The sequence below is a fragment of the Pantherophis guttatus genome, chromosome 1, assembly GCF_059756535.1.
Source record: "Pantherophis guttatus breed Tessera chromosome 1, ASM5975653v1, whole genome shotgun sequence".
Classification (NCBI taxonomy): Eukaryota; Metazoa; Chordata; class Lepidosauria; order Squamata; family Colubridae; genus Pantherophis; species Pantherophis guttatus.
Window position 1 is genome coordinate 266,548,391 of NC_142063.1, and position 23,180 is coordinate 266,571,570.

A 23,180-nucleotide genomic window follows, 5' to 3' on the forward strand; every position below is an offset into this window, starting at 1 on the left:
TTGGCAATGCTTAAGTGGAACTGTGAAATTTTGTGACCGGTAAATTTGTACTAAGATAAGAGTTATCTATAATAACTAAGAGTTGTTATTATATAACATGGAGTGCATAAATAAATACAGTGATTAAAGTTTTGGTACAAAATGAAATTAGAAAGGAGTTGGGAAGGAAAATAAAACTAAATTATCTTTCATTATCTTTTCCAATACTATTGTGTAATTCTGTTAACTAGAAATGCTAGAAGATAAATTCAAGGTGTTTGCAAAATCCCGAATCCCAATATTGTGATGCTGCATTTTTCTTATCATCCATGATTTTATCGCAGTGTACATTTTCTTATCTCCCACTGTGTAGGTGGATGCTTGGAATTCTTTTACATTATGCATTAAAAAAGTAATTATTCTATCTATCAACTCTCTGGCAGAAGTATAACTAATCTAGAAATGTACACATTAAAGAGAAGGTATGTGGACATGACCAGGCATATCTTTGTATACATCTCTTGCTTGTAATGAATTTGAAAATAGGCCACTTTGTTACCCAGAGTTGGCTTCTAGCAAAATTGTTTCAAAAAGATGTCAACGATCCCACATTGACACTTGATACCTTACTCCTACAACATTCATTGGACATACTGGCCAGAATTAGGAGACTTGAATTCAGCATCTGTAGAGATTATCAGATGTTTGTGCCACTGAATAGTTTACCAATTTCATAAAGGGTAAAAAAAAAAAAAAAGTGGGGAAATATGTGCAAAATACACCAATAATTAAATATTTATTTATTTATTTATTTATTTATTTATTTGTTTGTTTATTTATTTATTTATTATTAAAATTTATATGCCGCCCTTCTCCCGAAGGACTCGGGGTGGCTCACACAAATAAAAACAACAACAATAACACCTAAAACCAATATGAAAATTAAAATCCCCAAGATTAAAATCTCATAGTTGATCAGGGAGTTTGCTGGAACAGCCATGTGTTCAGGTCAGCGTGGAAAGTGCGGAAATCGGGAGCTGTCTGGAGCTCGGTGGGTAACCCATTCCAGAGGGTCAGTGCGGCCACAGAGAACACCCTCATCCTGGGGGTTGCCAGCTGATATTGTCTGGCCGACGGCACCCAGAGGAAGGCAGCTCTATGTGAACGCATTGGGTGGTGGGAGGCCGGTAGGAGGTGGTCCTGCAAGTACCCTGGGCCCATGCCATGTAGGGCTTTATAGGTCAATACCAGCACCTTGAAGCGGATCCGGAAGGCCACCGGCAGCCAGTGCAGCTCGCGCAGGAGAGGTGTTGCACAGGAGTAACGGGAAGCTCCCGTAACAACCCGCGCGGCCACATTCTGGACCAGCTGGAGCCTCCGGGTGCACCACAAGGGCAGCCCCATGTAGAGGGCATTGCAGTAATCCAACCGAGAGACAATGAGAGCTTGAGTGACTGTACGGAGGGCATCCCTGTCTAGGAAAGGCCGCAACTGGCGCACTAGGCGAACCTGTGCAAAGGCCCCCCTTATGTTTGAATAATTTTTTTTCTCACTGATTTCATGCATTTTAACTGCAGAGACTGAGAAAAAAATTCAGATTGCACCCCTGTTTATCTGGAAGACAAATCCCACTAAAATTAAGCAGGACTGTTTTTGGGTAAACATGATTAGGACTGCATGATTGTTGAACATGTTTAATTTTTCCAGGGCAAATTCTTATCCATTATATTCTTTTTGAATATAGTTCATTAAACTAGAACAGCACAACCATTCAGACTTTTCATGGCATCTTTCAAAAAAACTATATATTTCACAAATATCCATGAAGCCTGGATATTTGTGATTGATGACAAGTGTTGCCATCTTTCATTTTATTGGATGGATGAATATTAGCAAAAAGGAATAATAAGCAGAAACTGGGTGTTCCTATCCTACATTAGCCTAAAACACCAGCCTGATGCTACTAAGGATATGATATATTAAAGGGCTGACATCTTGGCTTTTAAAGTAATTTTATTAATATATCGCACATACTTAAGATTTAAGATTATGACTCCAATACATTTGATCTGAAATTTGATTTGACAAAGATTTTAAAAAGTACAGGAATACAGAAGAGGGACTAGAAAAAAATTACAAAAGAGTAAAAGAAAAAGTAGAAGAATAACAAAGAAGCAAGTAAAAACACTAAAGAAGTGACTTTTTGTCTTTCGCAGGAGTTACAAATATAGTAATTACCACCCTCCCATACTGCATATCACAGTTTCCTTCTTCCCATAAGCCAATATTTTAAATCAGTAAATCTGAACACAGCAATTCATTTTTATCCATTTTCAGCAAAAAGTCTATAAAGAGTTTTCAGTTTTTTAATAGAAGTAATTGTAGTTCCCTTCTTTATCAAACAAGTCAAATTAGCTGATTCTGCAAACCCAGGCATCTTCACATCCTTCATTATTGATGCTTCTATAGTCTTCCATCAGTGGTGGGTTTCAAAAATTTTTATTACCGGTTCTGTGGGTGTGGCTTGGTGGCTGTGGCTTGGTGGGCATGGCAGGGGAAGGATACTGTAAAATGTCCATTCCCTCCCCACTCCAGGGGAAGGTTACTGCAAAATCCCCATTTCTTCCTGATCAGCTGGAACTTGGGAGGCCGAGAATAGATGGGGGTGGGGCCACTCAGAATTTTTATTACCGGTTTTTCGAACTACTCAAGATTTCCGCTACCGTTCCGCTACCGGTTCTCCAGAACTGGTCAGAACCTGCTGAAACCCACCTCTGTCTTCCATACATCTAAATGGCTGACATTGTATATATACATGCATTGTTCCACTAGTTTCTGAACAATCAAACTCTTTTTTTTCCTCCAGAAGAAAATACATTGTGATCAATCCAACCATAGGCTTGAGACCTTTAATCACATTGTATATATACACAGTAGTGTCTATTTGGTTTTTTAAAAATGCTGTTCTTTCTTTTGGGCTGTGAATTATTGTGTTGAACTGGTTTCAAAAATCAATAGGCTTCTGTTTTCCTTGAGATTAAATTGGAGAATAATTTGAAACAATAAAGAAGCGCTTTCTCATTTGCTATTAAGATACTTCAGAGCACTTTGAATAATTGTGCTCTTATTAAAAAAAAAAGAAAAAGAAAAGAAAAGCTGAGCCCTTAAGGTTGTATATGGAATAAGATTAGTTTTTCTGCTTCCTCTCAGCAGGCAACTAAACCTATTACAAACTCAAACAAGATGAAATAAAAGTGCCATCTTTTAAGATAGCTTCACAACTCTCACTTTGCTTCCTTTAGAGTTACAGTCTATGTTACTATATATTCTATTAAATTGATCTGTTAATCATTATGGTAAAATATCTTTATAAGGAAATATTAGACTTCAAATTTTGGGCTTAGACAACTTAGAACTATGCTGACTTCAGTCTGACCCAAGCATAGTACATAAAATTATCTACCACAATGTCCTTCCTGTCAATGACTACTTCAGTTTCAACCACAACAATACACGAGCAAATAATAGATACAAACTCAAGATAAACCTTTCCAAACTCGATTGCAGAAAATATGACTTCAGTAATAGAGTGGTCAATGCCTGGAATGCACTACCTGACTCTGTAGTTTCTTCCCCAAACCTCCAAAACCTTAACCTTAAACTGTCTTCTGTTGACCTCACCCCATTCCTAAGAGGTCTGTAAGGGGCGTGCATAAGTGCACCAGCGTGCCTACCGTCCCTGTCCTAATATTCCTTTTTACTTACTCTTTTCATGTATTCAAATTATGTTTATACTGTTACCTGTTATCTTATATATGCTTGACAAATGAAACTTATGATTATGGTTATGATTAGGGATGCTGATTTGGGAGTATTGTTCCTTAACTATTTGGAACAGGTTGTAGCTCTCTCGTCTTCTTGGATTGCAATCTCATGTAAAAAGTATTGAGGAGGGTTCAATCAAGATGGATGGCTAATTCTTTCTTCTATGATACAATAAAAAATGCAGACTTGGTTGCATTATTAATTACCTGAATTATTACCTGAATTAATAACATATGCCATTGGCAAAGTTATTGCACAAATATGTAGATCATTTGGCCAAAGACCAAGGAACATTATGGTTAGTATTGTCTACTTATCCAACTAATATTACAGTTTTTAAACAGAGTATTTTCCAAAGGTTCAGGACCTAACCAAGGCTAGGAATCATGGTATTATTACCCCCAAAGAGCCTTGAGTTGCCCCCACCCTCAAACTCCTCAAAGATTTACAGTGATCCTTGATCCTGATCTTACCTGAATCTGAATGCTGTGATTTTTTTACTTTGTCTAGAGTTATGGAATTTGTATTAATGCTGTAGTTGCCATAGGTACATGAAAGTTTTTAATTTGATACAAGTATTGCTTGGCTGGTCCTTCTTGAAGACCAAGGCTGTTTAATGCCTTTGCTTTGATTCCAAAAAAGTTGCTTTAGCCTCTAAAGCAGTCTGGTCTAGTGATTAAGATACCAGGCCAGAAACTGGAAGGTTATGAGTTCTAGTCCCATTTTAGGCATGAAAGCCAGCTAGGTGACTTTGGGTCAATCACTCTCTCTCAGCCCATCCCACCACACAAATTTATTGTTGTGGGGCAAATAGGAGAAAGAAGGAGTATTAGGTATGTTTGCTGCCTTGACTTATTTATACAGAGAGAATCAATCAGATTGAGACAGGCAGCTATAGAAATTGGATAAATAAATAATAAAAATAATACAGGCAGGATATAAGTAAATAAATATGGCTAAAACTTCCTAAAGCATCCACACTTTGAGGGGGGAAATCAGAGGGCAGCCTTAAAATCTTGGGAAAAGATTTCAAAATTGTAGTCATACCCTAAGTTTGAATTTTGGGGCACTGTTTCTGAATTATTTCTGAAGCACTGGACAGGTTGAGGAAAAAAAAAACAATCCCTTTAAACTTTGTAGAGCTATGGCCCTTTAAAATGATGAATGAATTTGTATGACCCAGCCATGATATCCCTCCCTCCAAAGTCAGAAGGAAAGAGCCAACAGAAGACATGGAAGGAAGATTGGAAGCATCTTTTATGTAGAGGCCTTTTAGGTTGTGAGTGTCTGGGAACTGTCAAAGGAGCTGGGATTGGTTGAACAATGAATCCCCAGATATCAACCAAGCTCTTCAAGAAAGAATTCTAATTTTGGAAATTATTAATGTTCTGGAGGTAAATATTGTGTATTACAAAATGGACTCGAGTGAAGATTTCATACCTAAAATGAAACAAATATGGCCATCTATTCTAGAACATTATTATAAGAGGAGTGACTGGGCTAGTATTTACGGGATCAGAGAGATGGATGAAGAGGCTTGCCAAAGGCTTACCAAAAAGTCCTAAAATCATTATAGGTGATCCTCAGGTTACAATAGCAATAGGGACTGGGATTGCTAAGTAATATGGGTCATAACTCCGTGAAGTACAGGTCATTAAGCAAGAAGAGGCAGGAATCTCAGGACCCTCTATTTGATTCATAAGTGTCCAGTGAATGATTTTTGATGGACATGATGTATTTTATGGCTTCTACTGAAACTGATAGCATTATAATAATGACAGGAAAATATTAGTGATAATCTTTAGAATGCAATATTTTTTTTTACCTGCCAGGTTTTATGGACTGTTTCTTTTTTGGCTGCATTACCACACAAATGGTGTTCTCTGCATAAATAAATTAAGAGGTCAAACAAGCTTACAATAGTTGTTCATGTTAACCTTAATATATGATGCTCTACTAAATGAAGGCTTCGTACCTTTATCTCTGTGGAGCTTTGAGATTTCTATAAACAAAACAATCCAAAACCTCATTAATGTGAAATCCTGTACATGGTCACATGAATAATCAGTATAATTATCCCTAAAACAAAGAGAGAGGGAAAAAATCACATTCGCAGTTAGCACTGACTTCAGTGCTGACTTCAGCACTGACAGATTTCAGCTCAGTTAGAAAGATGCCACTGGAAATTTTGAATTTTCATAATTTTCATATTTAATGTTGATTTTATTTTTATGATGATTGTTTTATATGTGTGCTATTTTTATTGGGTTATCATACAACACCCAGAGTCACTTCCTGTGAGATGGGGGGGTATATAAATTTGATTTATAATCAATCAATCAATCAATCAAACTAGTTATCATAATGGGGTTATGACTGGTGCAAAAAATAAATCTAGCCACTCCTATTCATAGTTGCATTGTAGTAGTAGTTTTTTGATTCCATGGACCATGATATCCATTCTGAAACAACTGTGTGGGCGAGGAGTGGGATGCACTGTTTATTTCCTTCTTCTAAGTGTTAACAGGAGGGGAGAGATCATGCCCACAGACCTTCTCTTATGGTTTTGATGCTGCCTTCCCTCCTGCTAATATTTTATTTATTTATCTATTCAACTTGTATGCCCTGACTCTTAATAACTCTGGGTGACTCACAAGCCAAGAAGTTACAATAAAGCCAATTAAAAAGGAGATTAAAAGATGGCAAGAAAAACAGACCAGATAGAATGAAGTAAGGGGTCTCACACTCTATCATCAAAGGCCTGGGTGAACAACCAGCTCTTCGTGGCTCTTCTAAATAACAAGAGTCTAGATCGCAGGGGGCAACCTCATTACAGAGGATAAGAGCTGCTGCAGAAAGTGCGTTCATCTGGAGTCCTGATTAATTACATTGTTTAATCAAAGGAATATGGAGTGTGTGTGCCAATCCTGCAAGATTGAATTAGCCAGGTAGATATTATAACCATTGATTTAGCAACTGCTCAAAGTTACAATACTGGGAGGGGGGGAGAATTATTATCCATTCCTGCACTTACAACCATCGTAGTTTTACATCCAAATATATTTTATTCTTTATACTGTTTCCATCTTCGCTTAAAATATTAACAAGATCCACAATGGTCTGAGAATCAGTGTCTCCAGGTTAATCAAATCAGCAAACTTCCTCAAATGCCAAAATAAATTACGCAGACCTAATCCACATATCAAAAGGATAAGATCTACAAACACAGAGTTAATTAAGTTAGATCTCCCAGCGGAACTGCATGTTCACAAGAATACATATTTATACACACACACACACACACACACACACACACAGAGAGAGAGAGAGAGAGAGAGAGAGAGAGAGAGAGAGAGAGAGAGAGAGAGAGAGAGAGAGAGAGAGAGAGAGAGAGAGAGAGAGACATGCTCCTCAAGTGTCACCCTAGAATCTGTACGTAGACACTTTCCAAACCACGGACAAGCTCCCCCTATACAAAAATCTGCTGCTGTACCCCATTTCTCTGCAGCCCACTCTTGAAAGCAAACTGTTTTGCTTTTAGGAATAAATATTTCTTCTTTCCTCACAGATCTCATTTTTATTTATTCTGGTGCAACCCCAGCTCGAGTTGGAACCCCAAAATATTCTTCGGACCCATAATCACATGATCAAAATTTGGGCATTTGGCAACTGCCATTTATTTACAATGGTTGCAGCATCGTAATGTCTGCAACCTTCTCAGCTGGCTTCCTACAAGCAACGTCAATGGGAGAAACTGAATTCTCTTAACAAACCGTGTGATGCACTTAAAACTGCAGTGATTCATTTAACAATCATGGCAAAAAAAAAAACATAACATCAGGTGCAATTCACTTAACTGCCTTACCTATCTAAAAAAAAAATTGAACCTGATTATGCTTGTAAGTCATGAACTACTTATATTTGTGAGACAGGCAGATCCTCAAGTAATCAGGCTCTTGTTGGTTGAGCAATCAGAAACTGCTGGAAAAGATCATTTGTCCGTTTGGGCTTCTGTACAATCAATGCAATCAATCTAGGAGATGCAGTGGCTCAGTGGCTAAGATGCCGAGCTTGTCGATCAGAAAGGTCAGCAGTTCGGTGGTTCGAATCCCTAGCACCGCATAACGGAGTGAGCTCCCGTTACTTGCCCCAGCTTCTGCCAACCTAGCAGTTCAAAAGCATGTAAAAATGCAAGTAGAAAAATAGGGACCACTTCAGTGGGAAGGTAACAGCGTTCCGTGCACCTTCGGTGTTTAGTCATGCCAGCCACATGACCACAGAATTGTCATCAGACAGTGCTGGCTCTTTGGCTTAGAAACGGAGATAAGCATCGCTCCCTAGAGTCGGGAATGACTAGCACGTATGTGTGAGGTGAACCTTTAACTTTACCTTACAATCAATACGTTGAGGATATCCAGCTTTATATTTCTATTCTGGGCTGCACAAATGAAGCTGTCATAGTATTGAGCCAATGTCTCAAGACTGTTTGGGCCTGGATGAGGAGAAACAGATTTCAGCTCAGTACTGATAAGACTGAGTGGATGTGGCTGTTTGGCCCAGCCTGCTATCTCTGGAGTCAGGGACATTTCCATCCTTGGTCTTGTCTGTGGTTACACTTCCCCATTCAAGACTGGTGTGCAATTTTGGAGTCCTTCTGTATTCACAGCTACTGCTCTAAGAGCAGGTGGCAGCTGCGATCAGGAGAGGTTTTGCACAAGGCATCCTGTGGTGCCAGTTGCATCTGCTCCTCGAACAAGAGGCCCTGCAGATGGTCACCCACATCCTGGTGGCCTCATGATTAGAGTATTGCAGTGCGCTCTACATGGGGCTGCCCTTGAAGACCATCTGGAGGCTTCGACAGCATGAGCAGTAATAGGCACTTCTCATGAGTGACCTCTGTTTATGCAAATTAGATTGGCTGCCAATTGGCTTCCAGGTGTTAATACAAGGTGCTGGTTGCTACCTTTAAAGCCCCCCATGCAAAGAAACTGGTTAGCACCTGTCTCCAATTATTTATACCAGCCTGGTATATTTCAGCAGAGAGGGAGAACTTCAATTAAATGTTATCATTTTATGGGATTAAGGAAGTGTGCCTTCTCTGTCGCAGTCCCCACCTTTGCAACAGTCCATCTCCCCGCCCCCTCCGAAATATGGATGGTGCCTCTCTCCTGGGGATCTAAAAAGCAAGATACGGCTTTGTTTTCCCACCTGAGCTGTTTGGGTTGTGTGTATATTTTGTTGGCAATTATTAAAAAGCTTTGTTTTAATGGTTGCTCATAATCTGAGCTGTTTTATTTATGTTTTTAATTGTTTTGATTTAGCATTGTATTTTGTAAACTGCCCAGAGTCCACTGGAGTGGTCAGCGATGTTTTAAATCCAAATAACAATGACAGCAATAATCTAAAATGATAAAACTTTGCAACCTTATAAAATAAAACATTTTCATTGGAAACAACCCAAAAATCGTTGGAAATAAGCACATGCAAGATTACCGCTCGTGTTCATTTTGTATTGTTCTTGAAATCTGCCTTATGCTGTTAAGAAAGCCATCCTAATTTTTTCCTTCCATGATACACCAGCAACTGACCTGGTTATCACAGTGGTGAAATCCTCCATGGTTTGCCACCGGTTCGCTGCCCACACATGCGCAGTGTGAGCCAAATGCACGCTGCACACATATGCAATCCACACCAAATGCATGCTTTGCATGGAAAAAGGAGGTTTAAGAAAGTAAGTAGAACAGCGAGGGGGGGGAACTGCTGTGCCACGCAATTTAGATTCGCTAGAAAGCAGGATTTCCTGCTTTCTAGCGAATATAAATCGCGCGGCACAGCTGATCGTAGGAAATATTGGCAATTTTTTACTACCAGTTCGCCTGAACCGGTAGCTTTTATTACTACCGGTTCTCCTGAACCGGTGCAAACCGGTTTACCAGTACAGATGGATTACAGATGGGTTACAGCTGGATTACCAGTTTGTATAGGTAGAATGAAGGTGGGCAGATCATAAGGCTTGTGCACCCAAACCTGGAGCCCTTCCAGAACTCGCTCTGGGCTTTGCTTGGACAATCAGACTGCCAGCTTGCCTGGACAATGTGCTAGGGAGAACTGCCAGCAATCCAGCTTCGTATGTATAAATCATTAGGCTGTGTGCCATTCTTTGCTTTCTGCTGTGCCTATGGCTTGTGCTTTCAAAGCCAGAGCTCTGTCGGCTTTGGACAAAAGGCACAGGAAACCTACAGCTAGAATCAGTTTATCCATGGAAAAGAGCCAGGTAATTAATGAAGATGAGAACAAATGGTCAAAGGAATGTAGACTTTCCTACACAGATTATATGAGTAGGCTAATTTAAACAGTAAATCGAATCAATGATGGAAGCTGTATGGAATGAGGTTGTAAAGATCTCAAGAAATGCTGGTTCACGTTAATTTAATGTTGAGAACTGAAAAGCCATTCCGAAGCATGGGAGAGGAAAAGCAAGAGGCATAAAGCTGCTTTGCTGCTGTGCTTTTTTTCCCAGAATCCTTTTAAAATGCCTTCGATGAGAGGCAGGCATGCCAGGTTGTTCTAGAGATCATGAAAAACAAGCAGATGGGTGAGTACAGTTACAGGAGGAAAAAAAAATCAGAGAAAGTTAGATGAGATGGATCCTCTGACCAGAGATGACCCAGTTCTTTATTACAGCAACTATATGACAATGGACTTGTCTGCTGCAAAGCTTTGCTTGCACAACCTGGCAGCCTCCTTGCCCCAATTCCAGGACAACCCATTGATCATTCCCAGAGGACATGACCTTACAGTGGGTTCTCAATCTCGGTCACTGCCCACCACAGAAGCAGGCTGAGGCTAGATCCAGCAAGAAATAAGTCTTTTCCATCAAAAAAAATGAAACAAGACCTACCTCCATGCTTAATGGGAGCACCACAACTGCCTCATTCCTCCCAAAGCAGCTGTGGTCAATTGCAACTCTTGTGTGAGGCCACCAGGTCTGTTGCCATCATTCCTGAGTCATGGTAAGAGGAATGCCAGGGGGGGGGGAAATAGTGTCTCAAAGTTTTCAAACTGATAGACTTTCATGCTATCTTAATCATGACATGCATGATCCCTGCAAAAGATTAATGTATGTGTCAAGAATAGATGGAAGCCTGCTTGATGTGAAGCATTTGACCAAGAATAGCTATACTGTGCATTTCTGTGTGGCCAAAGATTCATCCCCAAGTTGTTGCAGAAGACAGCCTGTCCACACTCTTCAGAAGCAAAGAAGCAACATGTGGTACCTGTTGAGCAGAAATGTTGTACAGATGACTAGGCATAGTAATTCTGAAGCCAGATAAAAACTGAAACATGTCCCCTATGGCAACAAGATGACATGCACAGGCTGTAGCGTGTGCTGCTGTGTGAAGCAAAGACAAGTTGTAAGCTCAACCATACCCAGGCAAGTCATCCTCAGGGATTGAGATATAAGGGATGCAGTTTGCTCCCTCCCACATGCTGGGGAAGACCAGGTGTCTTGATAGAAAAACACTTCATCTCTCCCCTGGCTCAAGCTGATGAAGGGAGGAGAACTTGTGGCTCAGAGGTTAATACAACTGCCTAACATGCAGGCAGCCCAAGTTTGAATCCAAGTAAGGGTATGGCTAGCTGATGAGAGCTAAATAGCTTGAAATAGATCTATACTAGTCTCCCTTTATTTCTTTATCAGTGAAATATAAATTAGATATAGATAGATATATGTGTGTGTATCTATCTATCTATCTATCTATCTATCTATCTATCTATCTATCTATCTATCTATCTATATAGATTTTTTTCAGTTAGCCAGTCTGTCTTGATTTTAGGGTTAGTTTTAAAATTTTAATATTGATTTTAATTGACAAGTTTTAAATTATGGGCCAAATTTATAAATTATTTTAACTTTATTTTTAACTGTGATGTTTGTATAGATGTTTTTATCTTGGCTGTTCACCGCCCTGAGTCCGAAAAGAGAAGGGCGGTATAGAAATTTGAATAATAAATAAATATAATTTATATTTCACTGATATATATATCAAGAAGTGCAAAAAAAACCTCTGGAAAAAAACTTGAAGGGTAAATTTTTATTTATTTTATTTATTTGTTTGTCAAACATGTGCAAAATAACAAATATAGGTATGAACATAAACATAAACAAAGGAAATAAATACAAATAAATGGGGACAGTAAATGGGGACAGACAGGGATGGTAGGCACACTGGTGCAGTTGGCAGCAGGGAACAATGGCAGCAGGGAACAACAAATCCCAATACAGAAAAGCATGTGAACTGAGAAATGCATACTTAAAACAACAGGGCATTGAGTACCACAGAAAACAGAGAGAAACTCAACAATGGTTGTGAGTAGATGCTGATATATGCTACCCTACCCAAAAAATTCTGGAGAGAAGCAGCGATGACAGTTAATTACCTATAGAACCATCTTCTGACAAATGCTACAGAAAAGGTATTGCATCTCAAGAGATTGCACAAGGTCAAGCGTGGGTCACCTATAAGAATAATTAGCTGCTAAATCTACATTTTACATCTCCAGTAACACATGCTCAAAGCTGAGTAACAAAGCCACTGAGAGCATCGTGGCGGGATGCAGTAACAGTTCTTTAACCCTAAGTTATACAAAGCAACCATGTGCAGCAATGCATCCTTCAATGAGACCCTGCAACTGGGAATCATGGATTAAGTGAACTGTGAAGTAGGAAGTGTACTTCACCACAGAACAATCAGTCAACAGAAAGGCTGGAGTTACGTCAACCAAACAGGTATAGTGGAAGCAGGAGACATGCCCAAAGCATCAGATTAAATGGCAACCAAGTAGCATACTCAGCCAACAGCTGAATATACTGGAGAATCAGAGGTGGGTTTCAACAGGTTTAACCAGTTCTGGAGAACCAGTAGTGGAAATTTTGAGTAGTTCGGAGAACCAGTAGGAAAAATTCTGACTGGCCCCAACCCCATCTATTCTCTGCCTCCCAAGTCCCAGCTGATCGGGAGAAAATGGGGATTTCGCAGTATTCTTCCCCCGGAGGGGGGTGGGAATGGAGATTTTACAGTATCTGTCCTCTGCCACACCCACCAAGTCACACCCACCATGCCAAGCCATGCCTACTCACAGAACCAGTAGTAAAAAATTTTGAAACCCACCACTGTGTAGAATCTAATCAAATCAGGCAATGAAGGCTATACCATCTAGAAAACTCCAATATATGGTGACATCCTGCAAAGTGTGTGGATTTAATGCTTGGCAAGAGACTGAACAGCTACCTATAAATAAGGCCATCAGAAGAGGGAAAGCTGCACAAGATGTCATGGAATTGGAAATCAAAACTGACGTTCATCTGATTGCCACAAGACTGGAAGGCAATTGGATATAAATGGATATAAATTTAAAGTTAAGTACAATTAATAAATGGGGAAGTTGAATGGTATAAAGCCAGAGCAGTTGCCAATGGATATTCACAGAAATCCTGCTCGGAAAGGATTATGAAAAGATATTCAACCCAGTATTTAAGTAGAATACACAAAAAAGGACCCTGCTTATGCAAATAAAGGAATGCAAGTGAAGCACTTAGATGTGAAAACAAGTCTTCCTGTATCAAGATAATAGTGAGCAATATATGGAGCAAACTCCAACATCAATAGATCCAAATTGGGTAGATTTAATCTGCAAATTGCAAAATAGCATTTATGAAATAAAAGAGGTCATCACTGCCTGGGATGAAAAAATTAACAAAGTTTTGATAGAATCATTTTTTTCAAGATGTAAGGCTTACTGTGCTTGCACATTAGACAGACAGAGAAGCAGAAGCTTTATTTTGGTCAACGACCAATAAACATATGCTTGCCTATCAAGATGATAAACAGGACAATCTGTACTTTGATATTCATGAATGATTCGCTATAAACAGAAGGATGATAGAGACAACATCACCCAGCGTTTTAGTGAAAGCGTTGAGATAAAGGTAGGATAAATTACATACCAGCTCAAAATCCAGACACAGAGAGAAGACAGATGTTTTTATTTATCCAAAGGAGCATGATATACTGAGTCACTCCAAAATGAAAGAAGCCAAAGGAGCAAAGATCCTGACGGCAGTGAACTTCTAGAAAAAAAGAAAACTCAGAAGCCTAGAATACACTGGCAAACTAATAATCAATACTGAAAGGCCAGCGCATTTTGAGTCAATAGCTATGAAGCTGAAATTATCATCGAATTTAAAACTGACATAGTTCATAAGAGAGGGCCCATAACAAGATTGTTAGCCTACAATAAGACACCTTTCCTAATTTTAGAAGACAACTGTTAGTTTGGCTACAAATAGGCCCTGCTATAACTCAGTCCTCCACAAAAGCTGAGGATACAATTGGCTCAACCAATTGTTGTATCACTTTGAGTTGAATCCTTGACTAGAGAAAAATATTATATTAGAATAGATTGGAAGGGGTCATGCAGACCATCATGTCAACCTCCTGCTTGATACAGATATCCAAATTAAAGCATCCCCAGCGAATAGGGCGCTCTAATTTTGATTCCTGCAAATGTCTGATACAGATAAACCTTTGTTGAGAAGGGACAAAGAAGAAGGGATATATGCTACTTTCCCCAGAATATTATGACAGGACTTACCTCTTCTCTGCCTCTCATAACAGAGATCTCCACTGTCCTTTTTCATCAAGGATATAAACTGAAACAATTTCTCAAATATCAGTTCTGATATGATGCTGCAGCATTAATATTATTATTTTTTTTGCTTTTGTTTCTGAATGCAGCTGTTTGTTATTGATGAGCATGTCTGCTAACTAGACTTAGTGCTTGTCATTCTTATGGCACCATTCTATTCCAGCCAAGGACAAACAGCTAACAACCATAACCCTTCCTTGAGCTGTTTGTTATAGCAATCACCATCAGCAAAAAGAAATGGGAACAAATTAGCACTTCAGTTACCTGGGACCTGCAGCCAGTTAGAGTCTTCTTTGAAAATGGCAAATTTTGAGGCTGTATGTTCCCAAATAGTTGGTGAGTTAAAATCAGCACTGCCAGATCTGCAAAGTAAAGACTATATAGTAACAAAAAAGGGTCAGTAAATCTCTTTCTTTGCTATCATCTAGTGCAGGGATGTGAAACTCGCAGCCCATGGGCCGGATGCGTCACATGCTGGCCCCACCCGGTTTAGGGAAGGGGGAAAAATACATCATGTGATGACGCCATGACGACGCGAGTTTGACACCCCTGATTTAGTGCTATTATCTAGATTTTTATAGCTCAGATCTGGTAGTTTTACTTAGAATATTTTTGATGACTGATTGCGAGCTGGATGTCAGGGTAGATATGCGGGGGGGGGAGTAGCAGACTTCTTTCTGATGCAGGAGGTGAACTCAACAGGTTTCCCCTAAGCATAAACAATGCTACGTTATTTAGATCCCATCCTTCTCTGTGGCATTGCTTTGCAATCACTTAATTTGGGGTTCTATAGCTCATTCCATACTGGAAAACTACAGGGATACATGGATGGGGCAAGGGAGGGAGAAGCACCATCCCGAAGGCTTTTGAAGTGAGACTTAAAAGCGGTTCAGAAGAATAGGAATGATAGTAAACATAAGCTTATTCTTTTCCTCAAATGGTAGGTGTTTGATATCCCCTGAAAACTAGGCTTTCAGGAGTCATCTGAAACAGAACACTATTTTAGAATCTCAGCTAATAAAATGAAGCAAGATAAGAAGTAAATTGTATGACTTTGGATCAATATTGTACCTGGCTCTCTGTTCTGCTTGGATGGCCTTCTTTGACTCTGCTGTCAAGATAATTTGCTGATGCCAGTTTTTTTCTTTACAGTCTCCACACAACTATCCCCATCTGGAAAATATAAGCAGATAATTATGACCTTGTGGCTTTTGGCCTTCCTGTTTACAGACTAGCATTTGGTAGAGCCATCATAAAAGTCTTGGAAAAGATATGTTGTGATGTGCCTATACCTCCAGTACAAAAATCAGAATTCTGAACAGGACGGTATTCTCTGTATCACTATGGAAGTAAAAGTTGGACTTCAAAGAAACAGAATAGGAAGAGTATTGATGCTTTTTAAGTTTGGTGTGGGATGATTCCTGTAAATACCATGGATAGCCAATAATAGCAATAACAATAGCACTTAGATTTATAATAATTAATAGAATTCTTTATTGGCCAAGCGTGGTCAGATACACAAGGAATTTGTCTCCGGTGCATATGCTCACAGTGTACATATAAACAGCAAGTCATAGGTCATAGGTCATAAATCATAGTTACAATCAATCATAAGTTACAAACAACAATTGATAAATCATAAGAAACCAATAGAAGAAGGTAATAGGAAAGACGAGAAGATGAGAAAAGATGAGAAATGGGACAGTTTTGTGGGAATTAAGTGTTCAGCAGAATGAACACTTAGTGTTCTACAGCCCTCTCTAAGCAGTTTCCCTAGTCAGCATATGGCCCCCAACAATCTGGGTCCTCATTTTACCAACCTCGAAAGGATGGAAGACTGAATCAACCTTGAGCTGGTCAGGATCAAACTGCTGGCAGTTTGATCCAATGGATCATTGAACAAATCAATCCAAAGTGCTCACTCAAGGCACAAATGACCAGACACAAATTATCCTACTTAAGACACAATATTAAAAGTTCTAACCTTGTGGAAAACAATACGAAATGCTGGGAAATGATAGAAGGAAAGAGAAGAAGTGGATAGCAAGACGGAGCAAGTTGGATGGACTCAATTACAGTGGGTAATTGACCATTGCACCATTAAAAGACCTGAAAGACCAGGTTAGGGACAGATTGTTATGGAGAAAATTTATGTGGCTGCCAAGAATTAACATTGACTTGATAACACATAATCAATTAATCAATGTGGACCCAGCTACAGGGCATTTACCATGACATTAAAGATAGGAAGAGGTAGACCATGACAGCCCTTGTGTACAGAAACCTGGAGCCCTTTCAGATCATATCTTCCTCTATACTATGCCGAGACAAGGTCATTGCAAGTCCATAGAAACCCTATTTGAATTCGTTTGCGATGCTACAGGGAATTTTGATCCACAATTTGAGAATCCCTGATTTAAGGGGAAGACTATATGCTAGTTGGGTAGGGGAGGAGGATAAAATGTTTGTTGCACTATGGGGGGCATATTGAAATACTTTATATCCCTGTATTTGAGTTTGCAATGTTGATAAGTCATGAGTTGTCCTTTATTTTTTTTAAAGCAATGATTGTAGTCCATTTAAGTTCTCAGTCACATCCTTCTGTTTCATTTATTCAGTGTATAAGATTGCATCTTGTATCTGTAATGTCTCTAAATATTATGTGGTACTTTTTTCTTAGTGAATTGCATATTGCATGTAATATAAAGGAGAATTTTATTTTTAATAAAGAAAATTCCTGACCTGATTGTCTGCCAACTCATTGCATTAACCTTTTTCAGAGCAGTTTTTTGTACAAAACACTGCAAGAGACTCCCCCAAAACACCTAGCAGAATCAGTAAGACAAAATATAATTAAAGACATTGGCTATTCCTCTTCTACTCATGAATGCAACAGGAGTATTTGTTTTGCAAAATTTGTTTTGCGAGCAAAGTTGAATAAGAAATAATTCAAATATAAACATTTGAAATCCAATGTTCCTATTGAGAGAAAACTATTAGTCAGATCCTTGAGGGAAAAAAAATTAGAGGGCAAACTTAACAAAAAGCAAAAATAATCTCCCAAATAGCACTGGAGATTGTTCACTTCTTCAACAATACATTTTAGAAACTTTTTAATTTCCAGTTTTTATAGCTCTGCTTTAAATGATTTTAGAAAGATCTATTATTTTCTTGGCCAAATTGAACACAGAGCTAGTTGTCTTTGACCAATCAAATAGCCAAATGAGCAATTGCTATAATTAAAAACCCTAGAGGAAAAATGAATAACCACAAATAGCTGTAATATTGAGTCCTATAAATACCTAAAGATGTAGTTACACCTCATTTAAAACTGTTATTTCACAATCATCTAGTAGGTTGAGGTTGAGGGACTTGATAAACTTTAAGATTTCTTGGCATTTCTAAGATTAGGAACGATGTAGAGTTCTTGGTTTCTTGAAGGTATGATTAAGACATAATCTTGAGATGTTTACATCAGTTCCTGCTTAGAGAATCAATTCTTTTATTTCTAATTACATTGCACCAACAAATGAGTTTTCATGCTGAATCAGCAGATGGTAGATTCACATGCATTCAATTGAGCATTCAATGATGCTCATTACTCCAACAGACTAAGATTCCCTGCATTTTTTTCTCTCTTAGAAGTATAGTGGGATGACATTAACTTTTAAAATTACTTTGAAGATTAGGGTTTGAGCAAGGATTTATTTCAGCCTTAAACATTCCTACAAAAGTTCACCAACACTACTGAGAATGAATATTCAGAGTTTCATATTATTGCTTTGAGAAGAGTCATGAGGCCTGCATGTTCTCTTTATCTTCTCCTCTCTACAGTTGCCAGTGAATCACTACCAAAGATAATCTGAAGTTATACTGCATGACAGGGCTGTAACTCTTGCAACATTTGCACTGAATATAAGATTGATGCCATTATGAATGACATTTTGATTTTTATTCCTAACTCAGGAAAAGCAATTTTTCCTTCTTTCAGGAACTAGCAATAGCACTTAGACTTATATACCACTTCACAGTGCTTTACAGCCCTCTCTAAGAGGTTTACAGAGTCAGCATATTGACCCCAACAATCTGGCTCCTCATTTTACTGATCTCAGAAGGATGGAAGGCTGAGTCAACCATGAGCTGGTCAGGATTGAACTCCTGGCAGTCAGTAGAATTAACCTGCAATACTGCATTCTGACCACTGTGCCAACATGGCAAATTAGCATGTTTGATCATAAATAAACAATCAATTGTGCCTTTTCCACCTCTGTTTCTGTTTAATTTTTTTATTAAAAAATTGAAAAAAGAAAGATTAAAAACTCACAGAAATTAATACAGAATAAAAATAAGAGAGAGAAAAATAAAAGACAAAACCAAAAGTGCAAGGGTTGGGGGGAAAGAAAATATAAAAAATAGTTTCTGGTTTTCCTTACAGCAGTCATAAGTACAACTATAAATTTACTTCTTATACTATGATTACAACATAACTCTCTTCTGTTTTATAATCTATTTTTTCTAAGCAAAACCATAAATCAAAAGTTTTTTTTTCTATTTCATGCAAAAAGTCTATAAATAGTTTCCATTCAGCAATAAACATAGATAATGTCTTTTTCCAAATTAAAAAAAAAAATCAATTTGGCCATCTCTTTAAATTCCATCATCTTCATCATTCATTCCTCCACTGAGTGTTGCATTGAATCTTTTCACCTTTATGCATATAATAATCTTACTGCAGTTATCATGTGTAAAAGAGAAAGTTCCAAAACTACATTCCAAAAGTTTGTCCATCCGCCCCTGGTTTCAATTGCAAATCAATCTTTAAAATCTTAAATTTTAAAGATTGATTTGAATTTTAAAATGCCTGGCTTTTTATATGTCTACTAAGCATGATAAAATGTTCCTTCTTATTGTTCATATTTCCAACATAGATCTGAATTACTTTTATTCATGCTAGACAATTTCCCTGGTGACATACACAACAATATACAAATTTCATGCCATTACCCTGCTGAATGCCTAATTCTCACAGTGCTGTCTGATGTCTAGGTACCATGTAGTATGAATGTAGTACTATTATTTGTCCTTCTTATTATCTTTTTTACTTCCCACTCTTATTGGTGGTATTATTGTTGCTGTTGTTGTTGATATTCATGTACATTGAGAGTTTCTGCATCGGAGACAAATTCCTTATGTATCTAATCATACTTGGCCCAATAAAGTATTCAATTCAGTTTATAACAGTTCTTTTAAAGATTATAACATAATGTAAATTTCAGTCTTTTCAACCACATATTCACCTATTGTTCCATTTCTACAGTATATTCAGAGGTGGGTTTCAGCAGGTTCTGACCAGGTCTGGAGAACTAGTAGTGGAAATTCTAAGTAGTTCAGAGAACCGGTAGTAAAAATTCTATCGCTTCCCAAGTCCCAGCTGATCGGGAGGAAGTGGGGATTTTGCAGTAACCTTCCCCTGGATTGGGGACGGAATGGAAATTTTACAGTATCCTTCCCCTGACACGTCCACCAAGCCACGCCTACCAAGCCACACCCACAGAACCGGTAGTAAAAAATTTTGAAACCCACCACTGGGTATATTGCATCCAATATGGCTCACTCTTTTAGGAGAATAAGATCACTTCTCAGTATCATCAAGCCTGCAATAACAATTTTGAAAAGATTTTATATACCAATAATACCTGTATACCTTATATACCAATCATAGCATTTCTTTTTGGACTGTGCAACAATATGTAAAGTGTAGAAAAGGAATAAAAAAATAAGTTAAAGAAACTAAAAAGTTAAATAAGAAAAGAAAAGAAATAACTAAACATATGGGTTTTTTCTTCTCTTTTGTTTTTTGTGGCTTTAAGTCAAGTTTTGGACTCCTGGTGACTGCCTGGACAAGTCCCTGGAGAAATCCCTGAAGTTGTTTTGACAAGGTTTTTCAGAAGTGGCCTGCTCTTTAAGGACTGAGAGAGAATGACTTGCCCGAGGTCACACTGCTGGCTTTGTGTCTTAAGCTTGTTTACAACTGCACGTAGTGTCAATTCATACCTATGCTGTGAAGGGGTTGATGAGTAAGCATAGGTTGCAAATGGTTGCAGATGGGCCAATACGCACACCTCTCAAATCTCAACTATGTGTTCTGCAGAGATGAGTGTCTTGCACAATAATTGGTTTATCTGACTATGTTTTCTGTGCTTTGTTGTTAGAGTATCCCTTAACCAGAACACTAACATTCATATAAGTATAAATGCAACAGCTATGCAACCATCTCTGAACAATAGATGCATATGCTTCCTGACATGCAATGATGCAGAAGTCTAACTCAGGCTTAAGTCAGGACTGGAATTCATGGTCTCTTTGTTTCTAGCTTTAATCACTACACCAAAATGCTTTAATCACTACCCCAAAATGGCTCTCAATTGTATGTTACATCAATCCCATTCTCTGTACCTCTCTTATCGCTTTTATCTTTGTAAACCATCTTTGATTCCACCACATTCATATACTAGTCGTACATTGTATTTTGTTCTGAAGCTTTCAGGAAGGCAATTCAATTTTTTTCTCTGAAATATATTGGGTTACTAGTAGGAAAATTGCTTGGAGAATGAGTGCTGAGAAATGATCATCCACTTACGAAAAATGTAAAATCAGTTTTAGGCAAATGGATAAAATTAAATATAGTACTCTTGGGTATATTATCATAATTTAAAATGTCAATCATTTCCCACTTTTCCTACTTCAGCCTATACTCATTAGCCCTCCACATTATGAATTTAAGTCTTGACAATTTCTTATAGAAACATTTATTAAGCAAAATAAATGTTCTAGAATTCTATAATAGTTAACTGTAGAAAGTCTAAGGAAATTCAGCAGAAGTTCCTAAACACAGTCTCTATCTACTAGTACATCATATACGCAATATAGAACATATATCATAGTTGGCTTGGAATTACCTTCCATCAAAATAAATGGTCATCTTGTTCATTTATAGATAGTTCTCAATATACAACCACAATTTAGACTAGAATTTTCATCATAAGTTGATGCAATTGTAAAGAAAGTTATCATGTGACCAGACTCAAGTTTTATTACCATTTTTACTGCAGTTGTTAAGTGAATCACATGGTTGTTAAGCGAATCCAGCTTCTCCCATTAACTTTGCTGGTCAATTGCAAGCTGGCTGTGAAGGTCACAAATCACAATCACATGACTGTAAAATGCTGCAACTGAGATAAATGTGAACTGTTTGCAAAGTGTCTGAATTGTGGCAAGTCATAAATCACTTTTCCCAAGTCATAACTTTGATTTGTCATTAAATGATAAGATGAGGTCTACTTATACTATTAATCCCTTTTCCAGGCCATACTTAATGTTAGCAATAGCACTTAGACTTATATACTGCTTTATAATGCTTTATAGCCAGGGGTGGGTTCTAGTTACATTTACTACCGGTTCGCAACGGGAAGTTTCTGTACATGCGCAGATCGCCAATGACGACATCCGGGACAGTGGCTAGGGCCTCCCGCCGGTTTTACTACCAGTTCTTGCAAACTGGTCTGAACAGGGGGCAACCCACCACTGTTTATAGCTCTCTCTAAGCGGTTTACAGAGTCAGCATATTGCCCCCAACAATCTGGGTCCTCATTTTACCGATCTCGGAAGGATGGAAGGCTGAGTCAGCCTTGAGCCACTCAAAACTCAAACTGCAGAATTAGCCTGCAATACTACATTCTAACCACTACGCCACCACAGTCAAGTTGTAAGATCCCAAAATGTATTTATAGAATTTAGTACACTTCCAAGATAATTATCTTAAGGATTTAATTTCAGGAAGTTATTAACTGTTTATGGATACTCAGCTCGATATAGATTAAAATTTATTATCTCCAAAGTTGAATGATGTCATTTTGTGTGTGCGTGTGTGTGTGCACACGTGTGTGTGCATGTATGTGTGTTCATATTAGTGTTGACTCCTGGTGCCTGCCTGGACAAGTTCCTGCAGTTTCTTGGCAAGATTTCAGAAGTGGTTTGCTATTATCTCCTTCCTAGGGACGAGAGAAATGGATAGGTCCAAGGCAACTCAGATGGTTTTGTGCCTAAGGCAGGATTATAATTTTATTTAATATTTATTTTACATGAGGAAATCATTTAACCCAATCAGCTTTCTTCTGGAAGACAAACTTCTAAAGCAACATTTTATTTTTAGATTATACTGCCAAGCATCCTTGTTTGTTGTTTACTGTTATTCTCCATCTAAGAGATGAATAGGGCAGAAGAATTCATCCACAAAATTCAGGAAGGCTTCAGCATGCAATGATTCCAAATTTACCTATAGTAATATTGATGATTGATGATGATGATGATGAAGATGATGATAGAAATACATTTTCTAATTCTTAATTGACAATTCATAATTGACAATAAAGAAATAGAAATTACACTCAAACCTGGTCTCTACGAATCTTTCTATATAGACTCCATGTTATAATATGAAAATATTGGCGAAGGATTAAATTGAGGATTAATGAAATACTGATGATTTTCTTATCTGATGGTGAAGCTGACCAAAATAATCAAATTCTTGATTAGAAATTGAATCAAGATATGTCATGAATTCCAATAGCTGGATTGTGCAACCAATCAGAAAAATGCACCTTTTA

The 23,180-nt window shown here is 38.1% G+C and overlaps 1 pseudogene; it reads left to right on the forward strand.

Annotated features, from left to right (window-relative positions):
• Positions 1 to 5,127: 5,127 nt before the first annotated feature.
• LOC148116847 (protein CEBPZOS pseudogene) lies at positions 5,128 to 5,369 on the forward strand (annotated as a pseudogene).
• The last annotated feature ends 17,811 nt before the right edge of the window (positions 5,370 to 23,180 follow it).